Source organism: Limulus polyphemus, unplaced genomic scaffold (assembly GCF_000517525.1).
Source record: "Limulus polyphemus unplaced genomic scaffold, Limulus_polyphemus-2.1.2 Scaffold4966, whole genome shotgun sequence".
Taxonomy (NCBI): domain Eukaryota; kingdom Metazoa; phylum Arthropoda; class Merostomata; order Xiphosura; family Limulidae; genus Limulus; species Limulus polyphemus.
This window is the reverse complement of record NW_013670576.1, coordinates 29,772-46,790: the sequence shown is the minus strand read 5'-3', so window position 1 is coordinate 46,790 and position 17,019 is coordinate 29,772. Positions and strand designations below refer to the sequence as shown.

Sequence of the window (17,019 nt, the reverse complement as noted above, 5' to 3'; positions counted from 1 at the left end):
TGATAATGAGTACGTGGAGCTGAACTTCAGTAATGTACGTGTGATAAGGAGTACGTGGAGCTGAACTTCAGTAATGTACGTGTGATAAGGAGTACATAAAGCTGAACTTCAGTAATGTACATGTGATAAGGAGTACGTGGAGCTGAACTTCAGTAATGTACGTGTGATAAGGAGTATGTAGAGTTGAACTTCAGTAATGTACGTGTGATAAGGAGTACGTAAAGCTGAACTTCAGTAATGTACATGTGATAAGGAGTACATGGAGCTGAACTTCAGTAATGTACATGTGATAAGGAGTACATGGAGCTGAACTTCAGTAATGTACATGTGATAAGGAGTACATGGAGCTGAACTTCAGTAATGTACGTGTGATAAGAAGTACGTAGAGCTGAACTTCAGTAATGTATGTGATAAGGAGTATGTAGAGCTGTAAGTCTTTTAGAATTGGATGTGTAAAATTTTATCCTGTGCATGTACATATTATGTGCAGTATGTATATGGCTATTAATTATCATTTAAGCTTACACTGAGAAATATCAGTGTTTCTGTACAGAATATTATTAACTTGTGTGAAAAAATAACAATACTTAAAAATTATATAACCATTAATTATTTAACAGTAATACTCTTGTTACATAGTGTAGTATATTTTATTAGTTCTTGAATCTTTTGGGTTTAGAAAGTCTTCTTAAATATCTCTTGTTTAGAATATTTTTTCTATTATATGTTTTTATATATTTTATTTTTTCATTAGAAGAGAACCCATACAAATGAATATAAAAAAGTTTAAACTTATACAGCAAATACTGAAGTGTAAGCAAACCAATGTCAAGAAATAAAAATAATATTAGGTTGAAAAAGGAAATTTTGTAAAGTATTATAGATTCAAGGAGGTTAGTGTTTTGTAAGGAAGTAGAGGTGGTGCATTATGATTAAGGCTTTTCTAAGATGAAAAACTCACTAGTGAGTGGTGTCTGTTCTTACTGAGGTGGTCACAAAAAAGTCTTTAGAATTTCCATAGATATTAATATGCATGTATTGATTTTTTTCAGTTTTTATATTTAGTGTTTAGGTTATTTATGCTTGTTCTATGTGATTAAACACCGACTTAGCATACCATATGAAATTAATATCAACTTTTTATCATAGAAAGCTACCTACTGGTAATAGGTGAAAACAGATGAATGGGTAACCTACGTGTAGTTATGTCATTCAAGCATAATTCTAACTTTTTTTGTAACTGTGGGTAGAAGGCTGTTTAATGTGTGTAAACATCTTCTCAGTTAAATATTAATCTACTTTAGTAAAAGTAATATATTTCTTGTTAAATCTAAATTTATATGTTAATGAGTTTAGATATGTATTTACATTTATCTGTATATTTATATATATATCAAGACTACACAACAGTTAAGTTTATGTTTATGTTCAGAGGTGAGACAGCATAATAACAATGTATTGATATTTTAAATCAGTTGTTCAGATGAAAAGGATAAAGGCACAAAGTGCTGTACCTAAAAAATAAATGTATAATATTATTGTATACACTACAATCTTGAAAGCGTACAAGAAATATCTTCAGTAGTAATCCTTTTAATAGTATTAATATATCATCATTCAGATTTAACCCCTATTGGTAAAAAGAAAATATGCAATTAACAACAGCATCCCACATCTGAAACCATGATTCACAATTCTTGTCCAGGTGTAGGAAGGTAGTTGTGTCTAATGAAACACAATTATAAAAATGAAACTGGTTACTACAGTTAAACTTTTGGGAATTGCATGCTCTTTTCAACAGTACACTGAAACCTAAAATGTCCGTGTTACAAATTATAATTATTAGGTTGTAATGGACTAAAACTAATGCTGCTACAGTCAGGGTCAAACAAAAAATTTATTAAATTGTAATAACAGCAGAAATCCAAAATAAAACTTTCAAACAATTGGAATACAAGTTTTATCACTTACAAAAAAAACATTAATAAACAATACAACATAAATATCAATGTTATTAATTTCAATAAATAAAGGAATTAGGAAAATAACCAGAAGAAGGAAAAACCTAAACTCCGAATAAACAGTATTCCAAAATTTAACCACTTCCCAAGATCAATAACAATATTGAGCAACAATCATGTGACTAACTAATTTACATAATGTTTTACAACATTAATATCTCTACATCTCTGTTAGGGGAAGCTTGTGTCAGTTTAATAATATATACATACTCAAAATTCAACGTGCTCTCGCTAGAAGGTGAGTTAGCATTTTAATATAACTAAAAATTCATAGTCGAACTAAACAGTAGAAGGAATAATAAATGAATGGTAAACAAAACCACAACAAAATAAAAGTAGAATTTGTTTTTTCACAAGGTAAATGGTACAGCAGCATCCATGTGTTGGAAGATAGTATTTCAAATTTTATTCAACTGTTCTTACAGGTATGTAACAGTAATAAGAATTGTAATGCCTACTTGGAGATTATGCTGTTTACAATAATGTAGCTGTTGTAGTTTTACTTTCATAATTCTGATTCCTTAATAATATCTACCCACCCACAACTTGCTGCATACAAAGAATGGTAGTTGTAGATGTGTATTGTTGAGATTTTGACTCCAGTATCTACTCGTAATTGATTTTTGTTAATCATACTTTCTCTTTAACCTCATTGGCTGAAAAATTGTTTTTTATATATTAATACTAGAGCTGGGCAATTAGTGGAAGTTTATAATGAGTTAATTGTTGGGATCGTTCCCATGAGACTTGGATATTTAGAATAATCAAAATAGTAAATATTGGAAACATTAATTTTGATTAATTGATGACATTATCTGATTAAGATGAACAACTTTGAATTAATTGAAAATAATGAGAAATCATGATGGAAATATTTTAATTACTTGGATAGTCGGAATAATCAAAAACAGTAATAATCAGAAGTACTAATTATGATTAGTTGATCATTTTCGTGATATTAATTGATTTTATTGTAATTTTGACTAATTGATTATTTTAATTGATACTCGTTGATGTAATCAATGGACATAGATAATTTATTATGTTAATTAATGAGGATAATAGCCCGGTTCTAATGCACATGAAACAGTAGTAAAAAACTTAAGCGAACATAATTAGTAAGTTTATATTTACACGTTGATCAAACTCAACTAAATATGGGTTTTTACTACTCATTAAGTAGGAATAGAATAGTACAAGAAAATACTGTAAATAGCTGAAGATTTTTCTCTGAAAATCACCTTAAAATGTTTCATTGTCATAAAGATGTCACGAATTATGACATCTAAAGTAACTGTAAGAAATAATACTTATCTCACTCTGTTAGACCAGAAAATTGCTGTCTTTACTTTCTTCAAAATTAGTGGAGATGTGTTTCAAGTCATGAACAGCAAAAGTTGTTTATATTTGTGTCTGAGGATAAAGTAAGATAACTCATTAACTCTATCAGCACAGGCTCAATCCCTAGTACCAACCTCGTAACCATAGTTTTCGTGCTGTAACTTTTAAATTAGTAAGTATATATTAACAAAATTTGGCAGATTATCAGAAAACATTACAATACTTTCATAAGCAAAATATCAATTTTTTTTATTACATCTTAAGGTTTGTTAAGCAATGTTTTCTCAGTGCTTTTTTTTTCCTTTTCGCATGTTGCCTATCCAACATGCAAAGTAATTTTCATTTTAAGATTTAAAATACTTTTATGCATCAGGAAATTTTCAAATTTCACATGCAAAATCTTTATAATGTCCAGATAATTATCAATTGTTTCTTAAGAAAAAAAGCTTTATATGTTATCCGTTGTTTTCACTAACGTTTCTCTGTATGGGTTTGGTAGATTTGACCGATCTCGTAACCACCATAAAAAATTAGGAAATAAATATAAATTATGCATCTTTCATTCTGGAATGAACACAGATTATAACACTTAAATATAAATGTTTAGACTAAATACCTTAAATCTCATAACATTATATATTTATTATTTTTATTATATTGACCTTTCAGCCATGCCTGGCTAACAATACAGAGTTACAATGACGTCACACACATGCACTTATCTTACTGTATCTAATAACATAAAACTGACCTTTGGTCTTTACAAAGCAACCTGTCTCGGCTGTGATTTAGTAGACTAGTATTTTGTAAAATACAGTCACATTTCCATTATTATATATTATAGTTTTATATAGATTATTACTATTTAGAAATAAATTCTTAAACTTATTTTTCTTAAAACATAGAACAGTAAATAAGGAAGTAAAGCAAACAATTATCTCTTCTAGTTACGACCTTTGTACTCGTTTGCTGCTTGTCGTAGGTTGCTAAGCCTTTTAAAATTTTGCACATGGAGGATATGAAAGAAAATAATTTTTTAAAGTTTTTTATATGCAGATTAATAACCAAAAAATCATAAATTACTATATCAATACCGTAGAATTCCACTAGTAACTAAACTGTATTTGGGTCTAAACAAATATGAAAGACACAACCTACCTCTTTGAAATCTTGGTTCAGAAGAACAAGATGGTGTCCCAACACATGAAAATGGCTGAGAAAGCCACAAGGGGGACATTCTGAGCTTTCAATTGGTTATTCACATGTCATATATTGAAGTAAGTGTATATAAGGACCATTTCCGAAAATGGAAGGAGGTGAGTGGGGTGATTGTAATTCAAGTTTTAGTGTTATACATTATTAAATTTCTTAACTTATAAGTAAATATTAAAAAACACAGTTAAACATCAATTTTTGTGTGTCATGTGGTATGTTGAATGCAGCACCGATTCAAATTAGATGTTTGTGATGTCAAAATACCAAGTTTATAATTTCGTACGAATTAGGAACTCATATTAAAGATAATGACAAACTAGAATATAAAACAAGAACCTCATATCTTTTCTATTTCCTGAGATATCACTCATTTACTGAATCAAACACAGTGGTTTTATTGAACTACTATTTCATGAATTTATGTCAATAAGTTTGGTATCAAATTGTATTTGTGAATGCAAGTCAACAAACGAGACGACATGGCCTTTCACCCGTGACCCTTCTCGAAAGGGTTAAGGCTGAGGTAGACTTAGCAGATTCCACAGGAGAGATTCAGGCGATGAAAAAACAAGGCTGTCAAAAATCCTCCTCATTATGAACAGCTACTACAGGGACAGGAAGATCCAAGAAAATGTTGGGAAAAAGGGATGAGACATAAAATTCGACTACCTGCAAATGATGGCTGAAAAACCTCCAGCCAATACCCCTAACCTGAAGCCTTATCATGACAAACAATCATGAGAAAAAGCAAGAAAAAAACAAGAGGAAATCCTTAACAGCTGCGGTACTGGCAATAGAGTAAATTAATTTCAGAGACCTTTTTTCCTGTTTATTAGTATATTTTTGTGTGCCAGCAATATCAAGCATGGGGTGCACTTGTAATTAATTCAATTTTAATACTCATCGGGATCTCTACCAGCCTACTCTCAAATTGAAATTATTTTAAGCAGGATTAGAGTATTTTAATATCCAAGACCTAGGAAGTGGTCAAATTATATCAGTCAAAAGGACCTCTTGATTTCAAAACTACAATTAGATCTCAAATCAGTTAGGAGATGATGGAGCTATGAACTTGATACTTGATAAAAATAAAAAAAAAAAAATAAATATGAACTTGATACTTGATAAAAAAAATAAAAAATAAAAATAAATAAAAAGTCAGCCATTCTATGAGCCATTATGCCATTTCACGGTAAATGAAATGTCTGCACAAGACCACAGCCTAACAACAAGTGATGGTTAGGTAGAACCAAATATAGGGAGTCACGTGCATCAGGAGGATGTGTTGCGCTCCTATTGATGGAGGATTGCCACATGAAGATTTATCAGCCAAGATGCAGTAAATAACATTGATCATGGAGTAGGAGAGTGTTTCAAGGCTTGTGATATATGAAAAAATTTTGCATATAGAGGGCAGTACTGAACAAGAATAAGTATTATATATCTTGGCATCACCTGCAAGTGATCCTTGATTAGAATTTGGACTTGTATATACACTACCCTACCAAAAGTCAGGGGACACGGGTAGTTATGAATAAAACATGTCTTTATTCCAAGATATTAATAGCGTATTGGCCTGGCTTTGGTCTTAATGACTGCTTCAATGCATCGTGGAAGAGTGTCTACTAATTTCTAGGAGAAAGCTGGTGGTATTTTGCCCCACTCCTCCTTTAAAGCATTAGTAAGCTCCACTACTGAAGAGGGCTGTCTTGGCTTTACCATAATTCTACGTTCCAGTTCATCCCAAAGATGTTCTATAGGGTTGAGATCGGCCACTGCAATGTTCTGATGTTACTGTCTTCAAACCATGCGTTCACAATCCTTGCTTTGTGACATGGAGTGTTATCATGTTGGAAGGTGCAAGGGCCGGTACCATAAAATTGACATACACAGAATTGTTCAGAACATCAATGTATGACTCAGCATTCATGGATCCATGCACTGCAACCAGTGGACCTAGTTCATACCACAAGAAGCACCCCCAGACCATGATACTGCACCTCCAAACTTTATTGTTGGGACAACACACTCCTCCAGGCATCTTCCATACCCAAACATGTCCATCAGACTGGAAAAGGGTGTAGTATGACTCACCACTCCACAAGAATGATTTCCATTGATCAACAGTCCAAGTTTGGTGTGCCTTGTCCCATGCCAATCAATGGTGTGCATTTGTTTTTGTTATCAATGGCTTGTGGGTTGCAGCTCTTCCATGAAAATTCATGGCATGCAGCTCTTGATGTGTCGTGGAAACACTTATAGGATTGCCTGTGGCTGCTAGCATCTCCAAACACAGATTCTCTAGAGACTGACAGCAAGATGAGGTAACCAGCCTTTTCAAGGCATGTAGGCTTCTGTCAGTCAATATTTTACACCTACCTGGTCATTTCTTGGGCTCATTATCACCTGTGGATGTCCATTTTTTCAGCACGTTGCCAAATGTCGATCTGGGAATGTTTAATTGTTGCATACAGACATTTTCCCCAAATTATATCCAACTGTCCTTCTCCTCTGAAACTTTCTAGTGAACTGCTGATCACCTATATAGGCCAAACTATTTGCATATTTTTTGTCACACCCATTTTCCTGCAATAAGAGGCGAGTCCCATGACTTTTGGTAGGATAGTGTATTTTGATATGTTCAAATCTGCTTCTTGATAAAGCCACATTGAGTTGACCATTTGAAAAAACTGATTCTGGAAGAAATATTCTCACATGTTCAAATATCTCACCATAAAATTTATCAACTGTGATGGTAAAATCAAAGAATTAGAGGGTCAAGTCCATAGCTATTGCATTTCATAAAAAATGCTAATAAAAAGTATTTACTAAATTTTGAAAAAAAAAATTATTGAAGGTATAATGTACTGCAATGCCATCTATTGGTTGGTAAAGATTTTAAATTTGTAATTTACACAGACAGACACAATTGTTGTTGAAAAAGATGAGCCTAACCTGGAATATGCATATTTGTATAAATGTAGTATAGATGTACTTTGTTGAAATTCCACAGCCCAGTAAATAGTCAAATCTACTTTTTCAAGTGCATTGTAACTAGTTTGGATGAATAGTATTATCTCAGGAAATTATATTAATTTGTATGATAATAATAAATTTTATGAACCCAAAACAATAATCAGTGGTGATTTTTTAAAATACATATAATTTAAGGACAACAAGGAACCTGTTGGTAAATCTTAGTTGCACCATCTACTATACTTAACTAGAATAAAAACACTCAAAGCCAGATCTTATCATTCAACTATTTGTCAAACCTTTCTTTAAACTCTCTTCAATTAACTGCATCTACATCATTTGAAGGCAACCCATTCCAAAGTTGAACCAACCTGTTCAAAAAAATAAACTTCTTTCAGCTAAAGACGATTCCTACCCTACTAAAATTTATACTTGTGTCCCAAAGTCTTACCATTTTCATCACTAAATACATAAAAAAAGATGATGTACCAACACTTTATTCCCTTAACAATCTTAAAATCCTCATTCAGATACTCTCCAGCTCTTATTTTTCTGCAAGAAAATAATTTCAGAGATTATAACTTGTCCTTATACAACAACCTTTCCATCCAATATCATCCCAGTAACCCTCCTATGAACCTTTCCCAACAATTCAATGTTCTTTCTAGGGTAAGCAGCCCATGACTGCACACAGCACTCCAGATGTGACCTAACCAGTAACTTATACAATGACATTATAAATTTTTTAGGCTTGTATTCAGTATTTCTGTAGATACAACCTAAACTCCTATTTGGATGGCTTATGAGACTGATCAACCAGAACACCAAGATCTTTTTCTTCCATAACACTCTTAAGGTTATTCCATCAAAATTATACTCATAATTTGAATTGCAGTATCCCACCTTGCATTTATTATATATAATTAACTGCCATCTGGCATTTGTTTTACCGATTTACAAAATAATCCAAATCTTTTTGTAAAGCAGCAACAACATCCCCACACCCAACAACATTCAAAACTTTATTGTCATCGGCAAATTTAAATACGTTATTAACCATTCCTTCATATATTTCATTGATGTATATCAAAAAATGCCAAGGTCCTAACACTGAGCCCTGTGATACCCCATATGTGGCATTAGTCCTGTTTGACTGAACTAACAACAGTTTTGTAATGAGTGAGTTAACCTATCCCTCATACTTACAAACACAACTTTTTAACAAGCTTTTTATGTGGAACCTTGTCAAATGCTTTCTGAAAATACAGATACACCAAATCCATACCCATACCTTCACCTACATAAACAGTAACCTCTTCAAAGATTATCAAAAGATTAGTATGGCAAGATTTTCTGCTAGTGAAACCATGCTGACTATCAAACAAAATTTGAAGCTTTGTTAAGTGACTTTGCAAAGTATCTTTTTTCTTTTTTTATTATTATTATTATTATTATTATTATTATTATTATAAGAGTTTCAAAAACTTTTCCCACCACTGATGTATGACTAATAGGCCTATAATTACTGGGGACAATTTATCACGTCCCTTGAAAAGAGGAGTAAAATTAGCATCTTCCAGCATTCTGGCACCTGCCCACTATTCAAGGACTTGCAAAAAATAGAAAGTAACTCACATAACCAATTCTTAACTTCAATGAAAACTTTTGGATAAATATTATCTGGCTGAGAAATTTTATCTTTCTTCAAACTTCCAAATTTTCTCTTAACAAGCTCAGAATTAATGTAATAATCTTGTCTCCATCTAACAACTAACTCTTCAAGGTGAGAAATATTTCTTAAACCTTAATTATTAAAAACTGAGAAAACACAAGACTAATAATTCAGTCATCCCATAATCATCAGATATTAGCTTTCCTGCATCAATCCTCAAAGGTCCTACTCCCATTATAGCATTTTACTCACCATTTATGTATTTAAAAAAATCCTTACTATAAATTTTTACATTTTCAGACAACCTTTCTTCATATAGTTTTTGATATTTTAATTGGACCAACTTTCTTGATCTTCTATAATTCTCCAACTTTGTCATCATTGCAGTAAATTTAAACTTTTTACATAATTAACAACCTTCTTTAATTACAGAGTTGAGAAAAAGCAAGACAATTATAAATTGTATGTTTCACAAATACATCATTTATTCATGACCATATTTTCACCAGTAAAGGTATCATCAGGTACAGACTGAAATGTTTTGCAACAGATTTATATATGCTTAAACAAAGAACCACAAGTGACCTTGACATTTACTTAGAGACAAAGAGGGTAAAAAGTGGGGAGGAACTTAAGTTGGATTGGTTGTTTAGAACTTTTTCTGTATTCGTTTTAGACTATTTATTTCTAAAATTTCCAGGCTATTTTATTTTCTTACCTTTTGCACAGATACGTAAAATCTTCCAGTTGTTTTTTCTGGATCAAATTGGTTGTTAGTTTCAATAAGGTGGGATGCAATGGTTGAATCCATTTTCTTTAACTCACAGAATATTCTTTACTTTTCATTTCTATGGAACGTCCTGTTTGACTTATATATACACTATTGCAGCCTTGACACATTAATTGGTAAACACCACTGTTGGCATATTTTTTTATTCTGTCTTTACTGTTACATAACATTTTTCGTAGGTTGTTTCTACAGTACAAGGCCGATCTGTAGATTTCTTTGTTCAGTATGTTATAAATTTTGTGAAAAGGTTTTCTTATGTAGCTCACCTTCAATTATTTCTTTTTGTTGTCATTTGGTACAGTATGTGGATGTAGTGATTTTAAATTGATAACTTTCAATTTTTTACACAATGTGTTAACTAAATTCATTGTATAACCACTGTTAACACCACTTTGTTGTATAGTTTTTAATTTTTTCCTTTATGCCATTGGTGAACCAACCTAGTTTTTTACTTGCAGTCACCATTTTTCCCCCTTTGAAGAACATGCCTTGAATATTTAAGATTTAAAACTTCTTCCATATTTGATTAATGTCTCTAATTAATTCAGTTGCCCAATTCACGACAGATAATTGAAAAACCCATTCAAGAAATGGCTCTTAATAATTGGAACTAAAATATCATTAATCTGTATTTCAGTATGAAGCAAAACATGATTTAATTCAGCAATTATCACTTGCATGTAAATGTTCTCAATCTCCAACCTGTACACCATTTCTGTATTAGAAGATAACAATAAATCTAAAATAGCATTGTTCCTAGTAGGTTCCCTAACCAGTTGGTGAACAAAACTAATCTATATGTCTATAATTAATCTCCCATAATCACAGCCTCATCTACAGCCGAGCTAATCTCAGATTAGTTTTTCATCAGTTTCATCTGGTGGTTTGTAACAAATTCTAATAGTCTTCTCTCCTTATAAACACTAACAGAAACACAAGCAGATTCAACTTCATTCCTGTTAGCTTTGATATCTTCATGTTTACCAAGATGTAACTCATATTTTTGTGTAAAACCACTCCTCTCCCTCTTTTCAGTACTCTGTAATTCAAAGCAATTACTGTTATGAAAATTGTCTGTATTTAACCATGTTTCAATTAGTCTCACTAAATTAAAATCCTATATTCCTATCTGTTCTACAGTTGTCCATTTTATTTTATATACATTTAGCATTACAATAATAAACAGTTTATCCTACCATTAAAATTACTTTTGCAATTTGTTCCTACACTATATTCTTCTCTACATTTTTTTTTCATTATTCTGGCTCTCTCCACTGTATAATCATAGTTTAAAGTTGCCCTTACAGTATAATTAGTAGCACTTGCAACACCTAGTGCCCTACTCCACTTAACTATAAACAACCCATTCCCTTTTCCCATTGAACTGATCCCACACCTGCTTTGTTGTTTATATCTCACAGACTGTCCTATCCACATGGAAATCTGTTACTTAAAAGAAACTAGTCATTTTAATTAATTCCATTACTACTAGTATTGTGAAATTTCTGAAAATAATTATTTGCCTCAAAATGGAGCTGTATGTGCCAAGTAACACCTGACTACCTGAAGTGGACAAAAACTAGAACTATGGTCAGTATAATTGTAAAGGGCCGGGATCGATGGAAGAGATATGGAAGAAAAGATACAACCTCTCTCCCAAGCAACTCAAATCTTGAGAAGAAATGAGTGTCAGAGAATAAACTCAAGGAAAATCTGTGAACAATATACAGGAGGCATCCAGTGCAGATCTGCAATGACTACTAGCAACAAGAAGAAGGAAACAGATTTTAAGAGAGGGATGGTAATAGGAGCAAGTGGCCTAGAGGTCAAACAGGGCCCGAGTAAGAGCATATAAAACATTAATGTTCCAGTAAAACAAAGGAAGAAAAGATAAAACCAGGTAAAGAAGGCTGAAAGGTGGCAACAGTAATACAGCCCAATGATAGAGAACAGTGAATGCATCAGCAGTGCAAAACATGCTACAACGTGACTCAACAAGAAATAAATTTCAAGACATCTGGGAGTAAATGAAGAGGAGGGTGTACATACAGAAAAAGATTAAACCAGTCCTGGCCGATGACATCCATAGTGAGAGCCACTGGGTGAGAGACCACAGGAGTGGCAAAGGCATCAATCATTGACATGCCCCACTGAAAACAAATCCAATGAAATATGTGAATAATGGAGGAATATTCTCAGGTCTGAAGATTCGATCCACTACCAAGTTCAAATCTCCCAGGACATAACAGGCTGTCAGACAAACCCAATGTGAATGGTACCAAGACAGCAAATCCAACATGCAAAAGCAAAAGTCCCTGGAGCAAGTCCCATCCTGATGATGGTATAGGAAACAACTGTAAAATTCTTGGTGTGGATCATAACCAAGTGATCAACAAGAACAGGTAGGAAATAGGAACATGCCCAAAGGATGGCCAAGATTTCCTAGAATATTTCTAATGACTGACATTTTCAGCTGCTGTGGAAATTTCACAGTGTTACAGCATTTCAGCTCACAATTGTATTTGGGACCAATCAAAATGCATAAGCATATTAAGGCATGCTTAGCAAGGGGTAAAATGTCACCATTTCCAGAAGGTATCTTACCTCTTCTAGCCTTAGTAAGATGCAAGGTGCAAAATATGACAGTGTACTATGTATGTAGATGGTCATATTATGCAGGTGATAATCCTATGGTATAGTGTTTATAAGGACAGGAGTGTACAATTTGCCTGTTCTAAATATTACTAAAATGTTTAACAGATGTTTTAATTTCAAGTTAGTATAATGAATATATCATATCATTGGAATGTTTAAATTCTCCTTATATTTTTCATTGTTACATTATTGGAAAGTTTGTCATATATTTTCTTTCCCAGAACATAAAATCAACATGATTCTAAAATGTTCGTTAGTTCATGGAACTGGTTATAAAGTGTGTTCAACTTCAAGCCAAAAAGTTAGTGTTATGTAGCTTAAGGAACTGACTGTGAAGTGTGTTTAAGTTAATATTCATAGTTCTGAAGTGTTTATTAGTTGAAATACAACTATAAGTACTGTAAAGCTCAAGAATGCTGGCAGGAGAGGATGGCTGTGTAAGGGGTGGAATGGAGACAACTGTAACAGATAATTGTATCTTCATGACATGTTTGCTTAAATTAATTTCTAAGGTATTAAAAAGTGCATGATTTCCACTCTTTTATCATGTACCAGTAGCACATGTGTTTCTTGTATCCCAGCCAGTTTAAAAAGCTCTGGATTGAACTAAATTCATCAAATGTAGTGGTTATGGTCAAATATAGTGTGGTTGGAATACTGTTATTATACAGTAATTCTTGAAAATCCCTTAAGATGTAGTGTTTAATTTTTAAAAATGCAAGACCTAATACTAATATCTTTTAGCAAATATAATCAAGGTCACCAGCTTGTAAAAGGCATTCACACCATCACAATTATAATTGTAGAATAGAAAAATTACCTATGTAAAAGAGATTAGAAACAAACAGCTTAATATCAATACTATTAATATTTACTAAAAAAACTACTAGTAATAGTAGTAATAGCCTACTGTTATAATATTACTTACTAAGTTACTCTTTTTTTTTTTTACAAGCCTCAGTGCAATAAGTTATTAATTAATGCCAGTAATGGTGACACTTTAATTCACTAATTTTCTTCCAAATATAATAAAATCTGCTAGTATATACAATTATTTAATTAAATAATGAGATGGTAATTTTATATTATAGTAATATGTACTAATACCAATAAATAACAAAATGTTCAAATACACATTCAGTGTTATCTGATAACATTTTCATTGATTATGAATCATTTAATGTATTTTAACATTTGGTTATTAGTATTACTAGTAGTATACATTAATTGTTTAGTTAGGCTTGGCAATAACAAACTTAATAAAATATAAAAATTAGGCTGTTTATATAAAAAACAATTTCCGAAATAAGTTTTGTTGAAAACAAAAAGTTAAATGACTAACGTTAGAATAAAAAAAAAAGTTAAATGACTGATGTTAGAATAAAAAACAAAACACTTTTACTGAAAATTAGAATGTGATAGAATTTGGCATATTCTGATCTACTACTAGTAATAATCTACAGTAAAGCTACCAAAACCCTTCCAAGTTCCATTGCAAAGACAATCCCTTTAAATATTTCAAGAACCACTGAAATAAATTTAAAAAACACATCCCAAATAAATGTAAACTTACGCATCCGTTTTAGCTACGTTTTCACAACGAAAGAAGAAGGATCTGAAACTTCAGCTTCAGTACTAAATTGAACACTGTCTGATCCACGACTCGTATAACACTTATAATAATATTTGAAAACAGCTCATACTAATATATACTACTGCACATGAGCAAAAGCAATAAAACGATTTGTGGGTATTAGCAAACCCAAGCCTAGCCAGGACTTGATACAAACATTAATAAACAGTACTACATAAATCTCAATGTTATTAATTTCAATAAGTAATGGAATTAAGAAAAAGAACCAGAAAAAATCTGATTCCCCAAAGAATAACGCAATATTTTAAAATTAAACTACTTCTTAATATCAAGAACAACATCGAACAATAATTATTTCTAACTATATTTCGTGAACCTGCCCATTTTCCAGATCAAGAAAGGCGTTTTATTTAATGATGAGACCACGAGATTAAATCTTGTCATCAGGGAGCACGGTAGCGATACCTATGTAGGTATGGGTCCAGTTAGAAATGGTAGTCTATACACTGTGTATGGTAGCGCGTACGCCAGGACGTCGGCAAAACCAAGCCAAAGGGATTGAGACGAAAAACCCTTCACCAATCAAGTGAAGTTAGGCTAACCTTCCTTGATGTCTAGAAAACGGGCCACAAAAACATTGGTTTTCTTCTTCTTCTTTTCGTCACTTGTAACACATACACCACAGTGTACCTACGACCAGCCTGCACACTAAAAAACTTCACTACTCCCAAGAAGTAATGTCTATAGATTATATTATGGCTCCTTATAGAATAGAACTGAATAAGTTGGTGAAATGGTGCCTTCCACCTAGAAGTTACAGCCCCACTGGAAGCCAAGACTTTGACTTGTAAAAAGTGCAGAAACTAGTAACAATAATTTTTATTCTAAAATTGTTGGGAGGTAGGAATGAAAAAAAGATCTGAAATAAGAGAGCATTTGGTATGGAAGGAAAATTTGCATTACCCATTCCTCCGTTCCACCACATAATGTACATATGCATCGACCGTGTGAGTGAAGTGTATGAGCGATGGAATGCAGGAATGGGTAATACAGACTTTCCTCCTATCCCAAATTCTCTCCAGTTTTTAATTTTGTTTCCAATCCCTGCATCCCAACAATTTTAGAATACAATTTTTTGTTACTAGTATACCTACATGGGCCCGGCATGGCCTGGTGGATAAGGCGCTCGACTCGCAATCTAAGGGTCGCTGGTTCGAATCCCAGTCCCACCAAACATGCTCGTCCTTTCAAAGAGGGAAGGCTGTCAAGTGGGTTGAATCCTTGACGTAAGAAACAGCTTTAGAAACGACCGCAAAGACTTATGTATACCTACATAATCTTTAACAATACTAATATCTCCCCGTCACCGCTAGGGGAAGCTTGAGTCATTTTCACCACTTTCATAATACAAACATGTTAAAAATTAACATGCTAGAAGGTGAGTTAGTGCTTTAATATAATTAAACATTCATAGTTGAACTAAATGAAAAATAAATTAACAGTAAACAAAACCATAATGAAATAAAAATAGAATTCTCTACCTCACAGTTTATTGACGGATATATAGAGTTTAATACTGTTACGTCTCCGATCGTTCGTTAATTTTCCGTAAATTCTTTCCGACTAAACTTTAGCGACACAAGTCCTTGCTTAAATAAAACTGGTTTATTCTTTCCGAATACAACTTTTCGATACACTTAATTTCAACAGTCGCTCTATAACAAACGCTATAACTCACGTCTCACGTGCCCAACAATTTTCTGTCTGCATACATTCAATTACTCATTACCTCCCCGTCGCTTCGTGGCCGGTCTTATATATACAAGACTACACTATATCTAGAAGGATCACGATATTTAAGGAAAAGACGTGAATGTTCGAGAATGACATGGCGTGATACTAGTCACGTGACCTCGATGTCGTAGCAATACCTATCGTTACAGCATTTCATCAGGTTAACCTCGCATCATCAGGTACAACATGAGGAACCTTGATCATAAAATCAAGTAACCTTTAGATTAACGAATCTTCAACAGTTTTTCTTTTGACACAATGTTTAGTTTTATATATTAATTTGGCTGATTTCCAGTTGATTTTGTAATCAAGATTTTTCACTTATAAAAAAGTAGCATTAATTGTTTGACAATTTGCAATATTTTTTTTTATGTTCTGCAGTTTTGTTAAGCTCAACTAATCAGGTACCAATGTATCCTTCCTCTATGTTTTGTATTATCTAGATTAGTACTTCTCAAATGGGTGAATGGTTCACCCAGGGGTTAATGAGATTAGAATCAGGGTGAATCGCAGGATCAATGAGTATTATCAATTATACAACAAATTCAAGAGCAAAAAAGTCATTAGTTATTGTTATTTATTCTAGTTGTAATTTGATAAATATGTACATTTATTTTTTGTTTATTTTATGATGTATTCATTCTAGTTGTAGTTTGATGTACATTTTTAATTTCACGCAAAGGTACACGAGGGCTGTCTGCGCTAGCCGTCCTTAATTCACCAGATTAAGACAGCTAGTCATCCCCACCCACCGCCAACTCTTGGGCTACTCTTTTACCAACGAATAGTGGGATTGACCGTAACATTATAAGGCCCCCCACGGCTGAAAGGGCGAGCATGTTTGATTCGACGGGGATTCAATCCCGCGACCCGTAGATTGCGAGTCGAGCACCCTAACCACCTGGCCATGCAGGGCCAAAATATAGTTATAATGCTAGCTACATTATTTCACTACCATGTG

General features: G+C 32.8%; 1 protein-coding gene across 6 annotated transcripts in view; it reads right to left on the bottom strand.

Annotated features, from left to right (window-relative positions):
* Positions 1–14,430, bottom strand: part of LOC106471924 (serine/threonine-protein phosphatase 6 regulatory ankyrin repeat subunit A-like) — a 41,948-nt gene extending 27,518 nt beyond the window's left edge. Inside the window, exon 1 of one of the 6 annotated variants that reach the window (XM_022400545.1) lies at positions 14,244–14,430. The gene's annotated coding sequence lies outside the window, so the exon portion shown is untranslated. Of the gene's footprint in view, positions 1–4,371; positions 4,397–9,943; positions 12,859–14,243 lie in introns of those variants that run through there. The other 5 variants (XM_022400551.1, XM_022400548.1, XM_022400546.1 and 2 more) reach the window with 5 other exon arrangements.
* Positions 14,431–17,019: the final 2,589 nt, after the last annotated feature.